We start from the raw sequence: 12,261 nt of genomic DNA on the forward strand, positions 1-12,261 counted from the left end.
GAGCCCAACACCAGATGGCGATCTACTATCCTAAGTGTGTGATCTGCAGCTCAAATGCCTTGAACAGAAAAGTTCCACCATAACCTGATGTCACCATAAATACAAGACGTAAAGAAAAGATGTGCAAGTGGATCACATATAAAGTATTTGGCTCACCTCGGGTATATCAGTCAAACAGTGCTGTTGACAATGTGGCCATTTTATTTTGAACCAAGTCTAGAACTGAGTTGTAAAAGTCGGAAAGACAGAGGAGTCTAAAGAGTTAAGGAGGCAGTTAACAGAATTAAAAGTTTACACTGCAAAGTTTAATGATTGGTTAATCTTGAGGAAGATCAAAAACAGAGATGTTTGTTCTGCCCATATTCCATGGTACAAAATGTAAACATTTTGGAGGTGAAGAGGAAATCACAGGGGGTTGGATTTGGATTGCTAACCGCTTATGACTGGAATGTGGAGAGGCTTTAAAAGAGGCAAATGCTAGGCTGGATGTGAAGACATTGGCATGTCAACAAAATATTCAACAATGACAGATGGGGTGGCATGCCTGTTATTTGGTTGGTACAGTTGTGATGAAGGGGATGCTTACTATTTGGAATTGAAATGTCTGCTAGATCCCAGCGGTGAATCAGGAAAGGAGACCACTGACACAGAGGACCAGACAATTCATAGAAAGGTAATTCAACTGTATTGTTTTTGCCTGGTGCCTCTGGCTCCATGGACTGTAGTACTAAAATGAAGTCTCATAGCTCTTATCAAGCGTACCTAACCCTGACTGTACCACCATAACAAAACAAAGGGCGCTCAAACGTATTAAAACGTTTGGGCTCCTTACTCGCACCAGCTACTTTTCCATGCGCATCACATTGTTATCTGCTATATTTACTAACCCATGTGTAAAAGCCATCTATTCTAGGTCTGGTGTTAGCAAAGTCCTTTTGATTTTAACCAAATCATATGTATGGTGTACTTACAAGGGCATTTCACCAGCTCTCTTCATCCATTGGTCTGTTGTGGTAGACACATTTTAGTTCCGCCCACTACAGCATGGATCAGTCTACTTCAGCCACTGGCGCTAACTACAATATGAGTGACCATATCTTGCTCTTTCACAGGGAACATGTTCACCCTCAAAAAAGTGCCCTTTAGTTCCATGGACTACAGTGAGAACGTGTCCTTTCTAAGACCAAAACATATTTTTACCATTTTTTATTTGGATATTGGAGTGTACCACGCATCTCCGCAAACACTAAAGTTAGACAAATGACAAAAGCACAACACCAAAATGCTGGCAGCCAATAAAAGACCTATTGGCTTTGCGAATGCTTGTTTAAATATATGGTGCTTTCTATCCCCTCCCCCACAAAGAGTTGTAGGTGCGGTACCTGCGCTGATTTCTGGTGACCAAGACCTATTTTTTATCCTCCGTCTTTGATCAATAGCAAGAGACAACGGGCGAAGGTACGAGTTAGAGAAAGACATAAAACAGTGATAAGGGAGAAAGCAGGGATGGGAAACGAACCTGCAAGAGAGAGAGTAGGGATGTGGTTGAAACAGGCATTAAGTCGAATCAAGATGAAGCAGACTTAGTGTTCAGCGACCCGTGCTTCTGCAGCGCCGACAGGCTCTCAAGAAAAGCTTTGACACCTTTCCCCCCTTACACATGAAGCACCAAGTTTTGACTGCTCATCCGCTCTATCTAGAGGAAATTAAAACGTTAAAGGGAGAATCTTCAATAACAATTTGGAGTACAATAAGGTGGCCCTTGTTTGCCAGTGGTAAACTTATGCACTCAAAGAATAATGAGAGTAGAAGAGGCTTTTGATTTGAACAGGGGATAAATTAGGAAGCTATCCTGGTGCCCATGCAGAGTTTCTCAGCAAGATACCATACACGTGTATGCTGAACAGACCAGAAAACCAGTCACACAAAAGCATAAACCACTGCCATAAGGCAACCACTCTCACCAATTATGTACATAAGGAATACATTTCATAGAATTGAAGTTAAATACAAACCATGGAGAGGAATGCAGTTACGTCCTGGTGAAAAAGGAGATTGAATGTATGCAGTTCTGTTATCCCACTCATGAGGCAAAGAGAAAGACATTGCACCCACCGTCTGAGATACCTAATTATAAAAAAAACATGGCAAATCATGGGTTATTACAAAGTGACGCTCATGCACAGATGCTTAAAAACATTCATTTAAGCACACAATGTTCACATGTCAAATTGATGCATCATTCACAATCCTGGGTTGGCAAGAAATGTATGATCTTAGGTAAGCAACAGGTCAGAATGGAAAAACTGCTTACCTGTATCTGTTGATCATTATGTTAGTGTCACCTACTTTGGAAGTACTGGAAGATCATAGAACGCATTTCCATACCCATCTTTAAAAATAAATTGGAAATGCAAGTACTGTGTTCTTACAATTCCACGCTCTAATGTTAGGGACCCCTAAGTTAATTTAGAAAAAAGACGCAGAGAATGGGTAAACTAGTTAAGAATAAAAAAAGGATTTCTTAATATATAGGGAAAATTGCTACTGCCAGGTAACGATTTTTTTGAGTTTTTAGTTTTAACATAGTAAAAATATTAACATAACATCCACCAAACTTTAGGGTGCGATAATATGCCTGTGTGCACCACCAGCTCTTCCAGGTTTTTATTTTTAATAGTAGTCACATGTATGCTCTTGGACGTTCTGAAATCACCTAAATGATCCTGTTCTCCATTTAGACCTAGGCAGACTGATCCCCCTACAATTGGTTTCCTCAGCTGTTGAAGTATACTTGTGCATCTAGACTGTATCTGGGAGTATTTAGCAAAGATCCAGAAGTATTGTCTGGAGTGTCCATAAAGTCTTATCCTTGCTGTCAAATCCTTCAAAGGGCCCAAATGTGCTTTAGCCGTGATTGAATCGCAATTCTTCATTTCACTAGTAGCAAAGAGTGCACAGTTTCCTGTGGGGAGTGGGTCTTTCACATAGCCCTAGCAGAGTCACCAAAGGAGAAAATTGAATGCTACAGTTAGTTATGTTGGAAAGTTCCTGTAGTGTTTCCGACCAGATTTTTTTCTTGTTCTTTTCAACCACTGGCCGTGCCATGCTAAACTAAAAAACTCAGCACCCATTATTCCACATCGGTGCATTTTGCATCTGCTCTGCTCGCAGCCCTAATTTATGTTGGGACTCTGGAGTATAGTGTACACTGTACAGAAATGTAAAGGAAAATGCTACTTACCAGTATGCATCTGTTCTTGGCATGTAGCGCTGCAGATCTGTACACTGTGCACAGATCACCATCTGGTGTTGGGCTCGGATGCTTGCACCTTGTTGTCTTGGGAGAAGTCTTTTGTAGTCATGTGATAGGTGACTCCTCCCTTGGACGATAGTGCTCATGGGCATCGACTCCATCCTCAGATTGTTTTTCGCCATGATGAGAAATGATGGAGTCAGTAAGAAATAGAAGAGATGTCCATGTGAATGTATCTAATTAAGATAATACTGGAACAGATACAGGTTACGGGGAGGTGGGTGGGAGTGTACGGATCTGCAGCTCTATATGCCAAGAACAGATGCATACTGGTAAGTAGCATTTTCCATTCGAGACATACGAGCTGCAAATCGTACACTGTGCATAGACTGTACAGCAGTGTCTCCCTTACCGGTGGTCACCTGTATCCGTTGCAGTAGTTTGAAAAAGTGTTTTAAGAACGGCTTGGCCTACAGAAGCCTGTTGCTTAGCCTGCACGTCAACACAATAGTGTTTGGTGAAGGTGTGTGGTGTACACCATGTTGCTGCTTTACATATATCATCTAAGGGAATGTTCCCTAAGAATGCCATGGAAGCCCCTAGTTTGCGTGTTGAATACGCTCTAGGGGAAATTCGTAAAGTGCGTTTAGCCTTTTGGTAGCATATTTGAATGCATTTTACTATCCACCTCGTGATCCCAGCTTTGGAGATGGGGTTACCTTTATGAGGTGGGGAGAAGGCTACAAACAGTTGTTTTGTTTTTCGAATGGGTTTAGTCCTGTCAATGTAATAAATTAGTGCTCTTTTGCAGTCTAGTGTGTGAAGAGCTCTCTCTGCTACGGAGTCTGGGTTTTGAAAAAACGCCGGTACCACAACTGATTGTTTTATTTTAGAACCAACACTTGGAATTAAAATATACTTTCACGACAGGAGATGTTTCATATAAATACTTTTGTATATGCAATAGACTTTAGTAAACAGTTACAAGTAGTTGCAGTAGGCAACTCTATTTCTAAACACAACAATACATTGAGCTCAATGATAAATTCAAGTTATTTGCAACAGATTACTTTTTAGATTACTTTTGTAATTCCAGGACTGGATCCTAGATTCAGTCCTGGGTCAGTTCTCAGAATCACGTGATGAAAGTCGACTTAAGTACTGTAATGATTTTTAAACAATAGTTAGCTATTTTAAAAGTTGACACAGAAAATATTTCAGAGAAAACAATCAATGATTCCCTATGGAAGAAAATTCAGGTTATAGGTACAGTATGTTCTCGTTACTTTTGTAATCCAGTACTGGGTGCCTAGACTCAGTACTGGGACCTTTATCCAAAACAGGTAAGTAATTACGTTTTCAGATATTATACGATTTTTGAAGAATATTTAAAGATTGCAGAAATCGACACTTAGAAGAAATTTCACAGAAAAACAGTCAATGGTTTCCTATAGAAGAAAATTGAGTTAAGGGTAAGTACAGTTGTGGGCATTTTTCAGAGTCCATGCTGGGCACCAAGATCCAGCACTGGGAGCTCACCTAAGAGCAGGTGAGTAAATTCGTTTTTGTCACTGGGCTGATTTTTGGTGAATATTTGAAGATTTGAAAAGTCCACACTTAGAAGAAATTTCAGGAAAAAGCCAGTCAATGTTACCCTATGAGGAAAATAGAGTTTGCGGTTTAAGGGTAAGTACTCGACTGGCAGAGTTGAGGTTCTGGGCACAGACTCAGGGGTCTCCCAGGGTCAGGTAGGTATAGTTGGTTCACCCTCAGCGGCTCTAGGGCGGCCGGGTGCAGAGAGAGTTAGGCCCAATTTTATCCTATGAGGGATGGGGGGGCCTTGTTTGGTGGCTGCTGTCTGGCAAGCCACGCGGCTGTGGGAGCTGGGCTCCTGGTCACTTACTCAGGGCAAGTGGGGAAGTAAGTAGGCGTCGAGTTTTCACTGCCAGGGCCACTCGGGGGGCTGGGTGCAGAGGGCTTTTGAGCCTTCGGGCGCTCAATAGATTTCAATGGGAAATCTCCGGTTTGGAAAAATACTGCAAGCTCGGGGACGAGGACTCTTCAAGTGCCACCACCACTTCGAGAGGTAAGTTGGGTAGTTGGAGGATAGGTAGGTACCCCGGGATTGGACACAGAGGGCCGTGGGGCGCCGGGTGCAGGGGTGCCTTTTGGTGTCGGAAAATCTTACCCTCTGTTGATCGCGGTTGGGGTGGCACACTGTTCTGAGGCTGCAGACTTCTTCAGGATTGTGGAGGGGGTTCCTTGGGTGCCGGACTCGGGGTCAGAGTCGCCGTGGGGTCGTCCTCGTGGGTTTAGTTCACTCCGGCACAGGCCAGGCTTGGCTGGTGCTGAGTGGGCTGGGATCGCGGTTCCGGGCTGCTGCCAGGGGTGAAAGGTAGTTTTTGAGTAGAGCCTCTACTCATGGGAGTCCCAGGGGATCAGAGTTCAAAGGTAGCCAGGTCCTCCGGGGTTTCTGAGGTTGCTGGCCACGAGATGCCGGGTTTGGAGCAGGAGCAGGTTTGAGGTCGACAGGCCGGTAGGGCTGGGTCCAAAGCAGTTGGTGTCTCCCTATCCTTCGCAGCTGCAGGGCAGGTCTTCTTTTCTTCTTGCTCTTCTTGTAATTTCGGAATCTGGAATCTGGGGAAGGAAGGTTCAGGGTGCCCCTAAATTCTAGATTTAGGGGCTTTACAGGTAGGTGAAGGGCAGGGACCAATGGGTCCCCGTCCTGGGGTGGGTACACCCCCTATCCTGCCTCTCTCCTGTGGGAGGGGGGCAGTAGCCTAGTCCTGATAGGGTAGGGCTCCCCATCTTCAAGATGGCGGGAGCCCGGAGATGTGATTCACCTTGCCTCCCCCACCTGAGGAGTGGGGTTGGCAGGCTGGCACATCCCCTGTCCTTATTCCCGCCAGAGTGGGGGGTTGCAGGGGCCTGGGGAAGCTCACAGAGGCGGCATGCCTTTGAAGCTTCCCCCTGCCCATCCTGGGGGAGGAGATTTAGCACCTCGCCCAGGATGTGCATTGTTGCAGGACCAGGAGAGCAGGGGCTCTCCCACCCAGGGGTCCAGCAACATGTCTGCTGGGTGGCAGCCTAGGCAGCCTCAGAGCAGACGTGGATTCGTAGGTTAGGTTTCAGGGGGCACCTCTAAGATGCCCTCTGGGGTGCTGGGTACATTAAATCCCACACTGGCATCAGTGTGGGTTTAATGTGCTGAGAAGTTTGATACTAAACTTCCCAGTCTTTAGTGTTGCCACTATGGTGCTGTGGAGCTCGTGTTTGACGAGCTCTCAGCACCATGTACTCTTAAATGGCAGCACTGCACTTACAGGGCTCAGGAATTGACCTGGGCACTGTAGGGGCACAGGGCTCCTGCTCCTGTGCCCACACCATTGGCATAAGGCACCCAGCTAGAGGGGTGACAGATGTATGCCATGGCAGTGTAGGTGATGGGCATGTCACACAGGGATGTGTGCCATGTCGACTTTGTTTTGGTCTTGCACCCAAACACTCAGCCTGCAAAGGCAGTGTGTGTGTGTAAGGGTACAGGGCCTCTAAGGGTGGCACAAGGTGTGCTGCAGCTCTTAGAGGTCTCAAAGCCCTGGGTACTTAGGGTACCATTTACTAGGGGCTGACATGTGGCCAGGGTTTGCCAATTTGGGTTTGTTTTGTTTTAGGGAAGGAACATACGACCAGGGCACCTGATTGGCAGGAGTCCAGGGCACACTCAGTCAAAGTACATTCAGCAATTCAGCTAAAAGTGGGGGCATACCATGCAAGAAAGATGTCACTTTCTCACACTTACAAATATCTTCTAAGGGAATGTTTCCTAAGAAGGCCATGGAAGCCCCTATATTGCGTGTGGAATGCACTCTAGGGGGAACCGTTAGTGTGCGTTTAGCCTTGTGATAGCATATTTGGATACATTTAACTATACACCTAGCTATCCCAGATTTGGAAATGGGGTTGCTTTTATGTGGTGGAGAGAAAGCAACAAACAATTTTTTTGTTTTGCGGAATGATTTGGTTCTGTCAATGTAGTAAAGAAGGGCTCTTTATACGTCTAGGGTATGAAGAGCTCTTTCAGCTACCGAGTCTGGATTTGGGAAGAACACTGGTAACTCTATTGATTGGTTAAGATGGAACGGAGATATGACTTTTGGAAGGAATTTCGGATTTGTTGTAAGTACCACTTTGTTATGGTGTAATTGTAAGAATGGTTCTTGTATGGTTAAAGCCTGGATTTCACTTACCCTTCTGAGGGATGTGATAGCGATAAGGAAAGCCACTTTCCATGTGAGGAACTGTAGTTCGCATTTATGGAGAGGTTCAAATGGGGGTTCCATGAGCCTAGTAAGAACAATGTTTAGATTCCACACTGGAGAGGGTAGTAATGTGGGAGGAATAATCCTTTTTAGTCCTTCCATGAAGGCTTTGATCGCAGGTACTCTAAAGAGTGACAAGTGTTGTCTATTTTGTAAGTAGGCTGCTAATACTGCTAGGTGGAGACGTATGGATGAGTATGTCAAATGATATCTTTGCAAGTGCAGTCAGCAGCAAATGATGTCCTGGATGGATGCATCCAGTGGGTTTATGATTGTTAGAGCAATAAATGGCAAATCTTTTCCATTTTGCAGCATAGCAGGCTCTAGTGGTAGGTCTTCTGGCCTCTTTCATAATATTCATCTGGGGGCAGGTTGAGGTAACCGAACTCTAGGACTTCAGGAGCCAGATCGCCAGATTCAGTTGACTTGGATCTGGGTGTCTGATTTCTCCATGGTTCTGAGTTAATAAGGACGGGGAGAGGCGCAGTTTTTGGTGTGGAACTAGCGAGAGTTCCAGTAGTGTTAGGAACCAGGGCTGGCGTGCCCATGTGGGAGCTACTAGGATCAGTTTGAGAGACTGTTGCATGAGCTTGCGTACCACTAATTGAATGAGTGGGAGAGGCGGAAAAGCTTACGCAAATCTGCCTGACCAGTTCATCAATATTGCATTGCCCTTTGACTCCGGGTGGGGAAACCTGGCGTCGAAGGTTGGGCATTTTGCGTTTTCGTGTGTAGCGAACAGATCTATGTCTGGTTGGCCCCATTGTTGGAAAAAGGGCAGGAGGACTTGGGGATGTAGTTACCATTTGTGGATCTGTTGAGTTTGTCGACTTAACAGATCGGCAATTTGATTGTGAACCCCTGGAAGGTGTTCTGCAAGTAGGTATATGTTCTGGGGAATGGCCCATCTCCAAATGTTCTGTGCGAGCTTGGACAGCTGGAGAGAATGTGTGCCTCCTTGTTTTTGTATGTATTACATGGCTGTCATGTTGTCTGTCCGTATGAGGACAGTTTTGTTCTGGAGATGTAGTTGGAATGATTTTAGTGCTAGGAACACTGCTAGCAGTTCCAGGTAATTGATATGGAGCACTTTCTGTTGAGTGGTCCATTTGCCCTGAGTGGTGTTGCCGAGGAGATGGGCTCCCCATCCTGTGAGCGATGCGTCCATTGTCAGCACTATGTGTGGAAGAGGCTCTAGGAACGGCCGCCCTTTGGACAGGTTTGTTCTGTTCCACCATTTCAGAGAGCGATGTGTGCGGCTGTCTACCAACACCAGATCTGTAAGTTGTCTGTGAGCCTGGTTCCACTGACGTGCTAGAGATTCTTGCAAGGGACGCATTTGAAGTCTTGCATAAGGCACAATGAAGATTCATAACGCCATCATGCCTATGAGTTGCATGAACAGTCTTGCTGGAAGGGAGGGTTGGACTTGAAATTTCGTGATAAGAGCTTGTATATTGGTTATCCTGGCTGGGCTGGGATATGCTAGGGCTGTGGAAGTGTTTATGGTGGCTCCTAGATACTGATGTATGTGAGAGGGTTGGAGATGAGATTTGGGATAGTTTATTGTGAATCCCAAGTTGTGTAAGATTTGGATGGTTTGGTGAGTGTGTAGAACACATTTGTTGAATGACTTGGCTTTTATTAGCCAGTCGTCTAGATATGGGAAGACACGAATTTGTTGTCTTCTGAGATGTGCTGCTACTACTGCCAGACATTCAGTGAATACTCTGGGTGCGGTCGTTACCCCGAATGGAAGGACTGTAAACTGGTAGTGTTGTCCGTCCACCACAAACCTTAGATACTTCCTGTGGGCAGGATGTATGGGAATGTGAAAGTAGGCGTCCTTGAGATCTAGTGTGGCAAGGAAATCGCCTTGTTTCAGTAGTGGGAGCACTTGTTGAAGAGTGATCATATGGAATGATCTGACTGTATATAAAGATTGAGGGGTCTGAGGTCGAGTATTGGTCTTAAGAGTCCCATCCTTTTTGGGGATTAGGAAATATAGTGAGTAAACCCCTGTTTCTTGGTGCTGTAAGGGAACTGGCTCTATTGTGTGCTTTTGAAGCAGTGAAAGAACCTGTTGTTTTAAGAGTGTAAGGTGTTCCGTGGACATTGGACGTTGTTTGGGTGGTATGGTGTGTGGGGTTGCTGTAAGTTCTAGGCAGTAACCATACTGGATAATTTGTCTTACCCACTTGTCTTTTGTGATGGAGTCCCAGACAGGTAGGAACTGTGAAAGTCTTCTCCCGACCGGAGTGGAATGGAGTGGAGGGAAGTCACTGTTTATTAGTGGGGGAGGCACGTGTGTTGTTGTTACCTCGGCCTCTCCCTTTGTTATTTCCCCTGTATCCGCCTTTAAAATATCCTCTGTTGGGGGATGTTTGCGTGGTTTTTTCGTAGGAAGAGGAGGTGGTCTCTGTTCCAATGTTTTTGGATGCTCCTCTATAAAAGGAGCGACAAAAGGAACCAAGTGTGGATGGAGACTGTAATGCCCCCATGGATTTAGCAGTCTCCATGTCTTTTTTCATCTTCTCTAGAGTGGTGTCTACAGCCGGTCCAAAAAGTTGTTCCTGATTGAACGGCTGATTGAAATACGTAGCCAGGCATATCGTCTGAGTAGCACACTAGTGTTAATGGACCTAGAGGCTGTGTCAGCTGCTTCAAGGGGGCACTTGATTGAGGCGTTGGTTATTAATTTGCCCTCTTGAATTAAGTCATTTGCCTGGGTTTTGTACTGATCAGGTAAGTGTTGTAATAGGGTTTCTAGTCTGTCACAGTGAGCCTTATCATACCTAGCAAGTAATGCTTGGGTGTTGGCTATGAGCCAGTGATTGGCTGCTTGGGAAGCAACTCTCTTGCCAGAGGCATTTAACAACTTAGATTCCTTATCCGGAGGTGGTGCGTCACCGGAGGTTTGAGAGTTGGCGCGTTTCCTAGCGTTAGTTACCACTAGTGAGTCTAAGGGTAGCTTCCCTTTGATGTAGATGGGATCATCGGGGGCAGGTTTATATTTTTTGTCAATCCTGGGATTGAGAATTCTAGCTCTCACTGGGTCTTTGAATATGTCAGGGGCATGTTTAATGACCCCTTTTGGCACTGGTAGTATTTGGACAGTCTTCTGTGAATGTTCGAAGGTGTCTAGAAGGAAATCCTCGTCTGCAGGGTCTGAATGCATGTGAACACCATGGTAGACAGAAGCTCTATTAACCAGCTGACCAAAACCAATGTTGTCATCTGGGGGAGATGGTTTTGTTGGATATGGCTGTGGTTCAGGGAGGTCTGTGGGATCTATTGGGTCATCATGATCATCCCAATCGTCCTGTGGTGTGTCTGTGTCATCATCAGGGTCAGGGAAAGGGTCATTGTTGCCTTCCCCACCCCTTAAATCATCATTATCATTATCCTGTGGTGGTGAATGTGGTGGAAGTTGTAGAGGCGAGACAGGTTTAGGAGGAAGAACAGGAGAAAAGAATCTTATAGGTGAAGTGGCACAGTCTTTTTTCTTTACAGGCACTGCAGCAGTGTCTGGTGTGTCCAGCTTCCTCTTCTTGTGTGGGGTCTATATGTGAGAGAAAGTGCCATCTTTCTTGCATGGTATGCCCCACTTTTTGCTGAATTTACTTTGACTGAGTGTGCCCTGGACTCCTGCCAATCAGGTGCCCAGGGCCTATGTTCCTTCACTAAAAACCTAAAACCCAAATTGGCAAACCCTGGCCACATGTCAGCCCCTGGCAAATGGTACCCTAGGTACCCAGGGTCTTTTGACCAGGGAAGGCCTCTAAGGGCTGCAGCACTCATTGTGCCACCCTTAGAGGCCCTGTACCCTAACACACACACACACTGCCCTTGCAGGCTGAGTGTCTGGGTACAAGACAAAACAAACAGTCGACATGGCACACATTCCTGTGCGCCATGCCCACAACCTACACTGCCCTGGCATACATCAGCCACCCCTCTAGCTGGGTGCCCTATGCCAGTGGTGTGGGCGCAGGAGCCCTGTGCCCCTACAGTACCCAGGTCCATTCCTGGGCACTGTAAGTGCAGTACTGCCATTTAAGAGTACATGGTGCTGAGAGTTCGTCAAACAAAAACTCCACAGCACCAGCTTGCAGTCTTTTTCTAAACCGGAGATTTCCCATTGAAATCAATTGGGCGCCCGAAGGCTCAAAAGCACCCTGCACCCAGCCGCCCGAGTGGCCCTGGCAGTGTAACCTCTACACCCATCTACTTCCCCACTTGCTCTGAGTAAGTGACCAGGAGCCCAGCTCCCACAGCCGTGTGGCCTGCTAGTCAGCAGCCACCAACCAAGGCCCCCCTACCTCTCATAGGATAACATTGGGCCTAACTCTCTCTACACCCGGCCGCCCTTGTGCCGCTGAGGGTGAACCAACTGTACCTACCTGACCCTGGGAGACCCCTGAGTCTATGCCCAGAACCTTAACTCTGCCAGTCGAGTACTTACCTTTAAACCGATAACTCAATTTTCTCCATAGGGTAACATTGACTGGCTTTTCCTGAAATTTCTTCTAAGTGTGGACTTTTCAAAACTTAAAATATTCACCAACAAGCATTTGCAATGCAATAGGTCTCGCCTTTGCATAAGTTTGAGCTATTGGCATTGTAAATGACAATGCCTTTTATTTATGTGTTTTGAAAACCTGCAAGCGGTGCGTAAACACGCAC

At 45.9% G+C, this 12,261-nt stretch overlaps 1 pseudogene across 1 annotated transcript in view; it reads right to left on the minus strand.

Moving 5' to 3' along the window:
* Positions 1 to 12,261, minus strand: part of LOC146866703 (lysine-specific demethylase 5B-like) — a 501,879-nt pseudogene that overhangs the window by 173,436 nt on the left and 316,182 nt on the right. Inside the window, exon 7 of the transcript XR_014966529.1 lies at positions 2,016 to 2,127. The product of XR_014966529.1 is annotated as a lysine-specific demethylase 5B-like (transcript). The remainder of the gene's footprint in view (positions 1 to 2,015; positions 2,128 to 12,261) is intronic.

The sequence above is a fragment of the Triturus cristatus genome, chromosome 1_2 (genome assembly GCF_964204655.1).
Source record: "Triturus cristatus chromosome 1_2, aTriCri1.1, whole genome shotgun sequence".
Classification (NCBI taxonomy): Eukaryota; Metazoa; Chordata; class Amphibia; order Caudata; family Salamandridae; genus Triturus; species Triturus cristatus.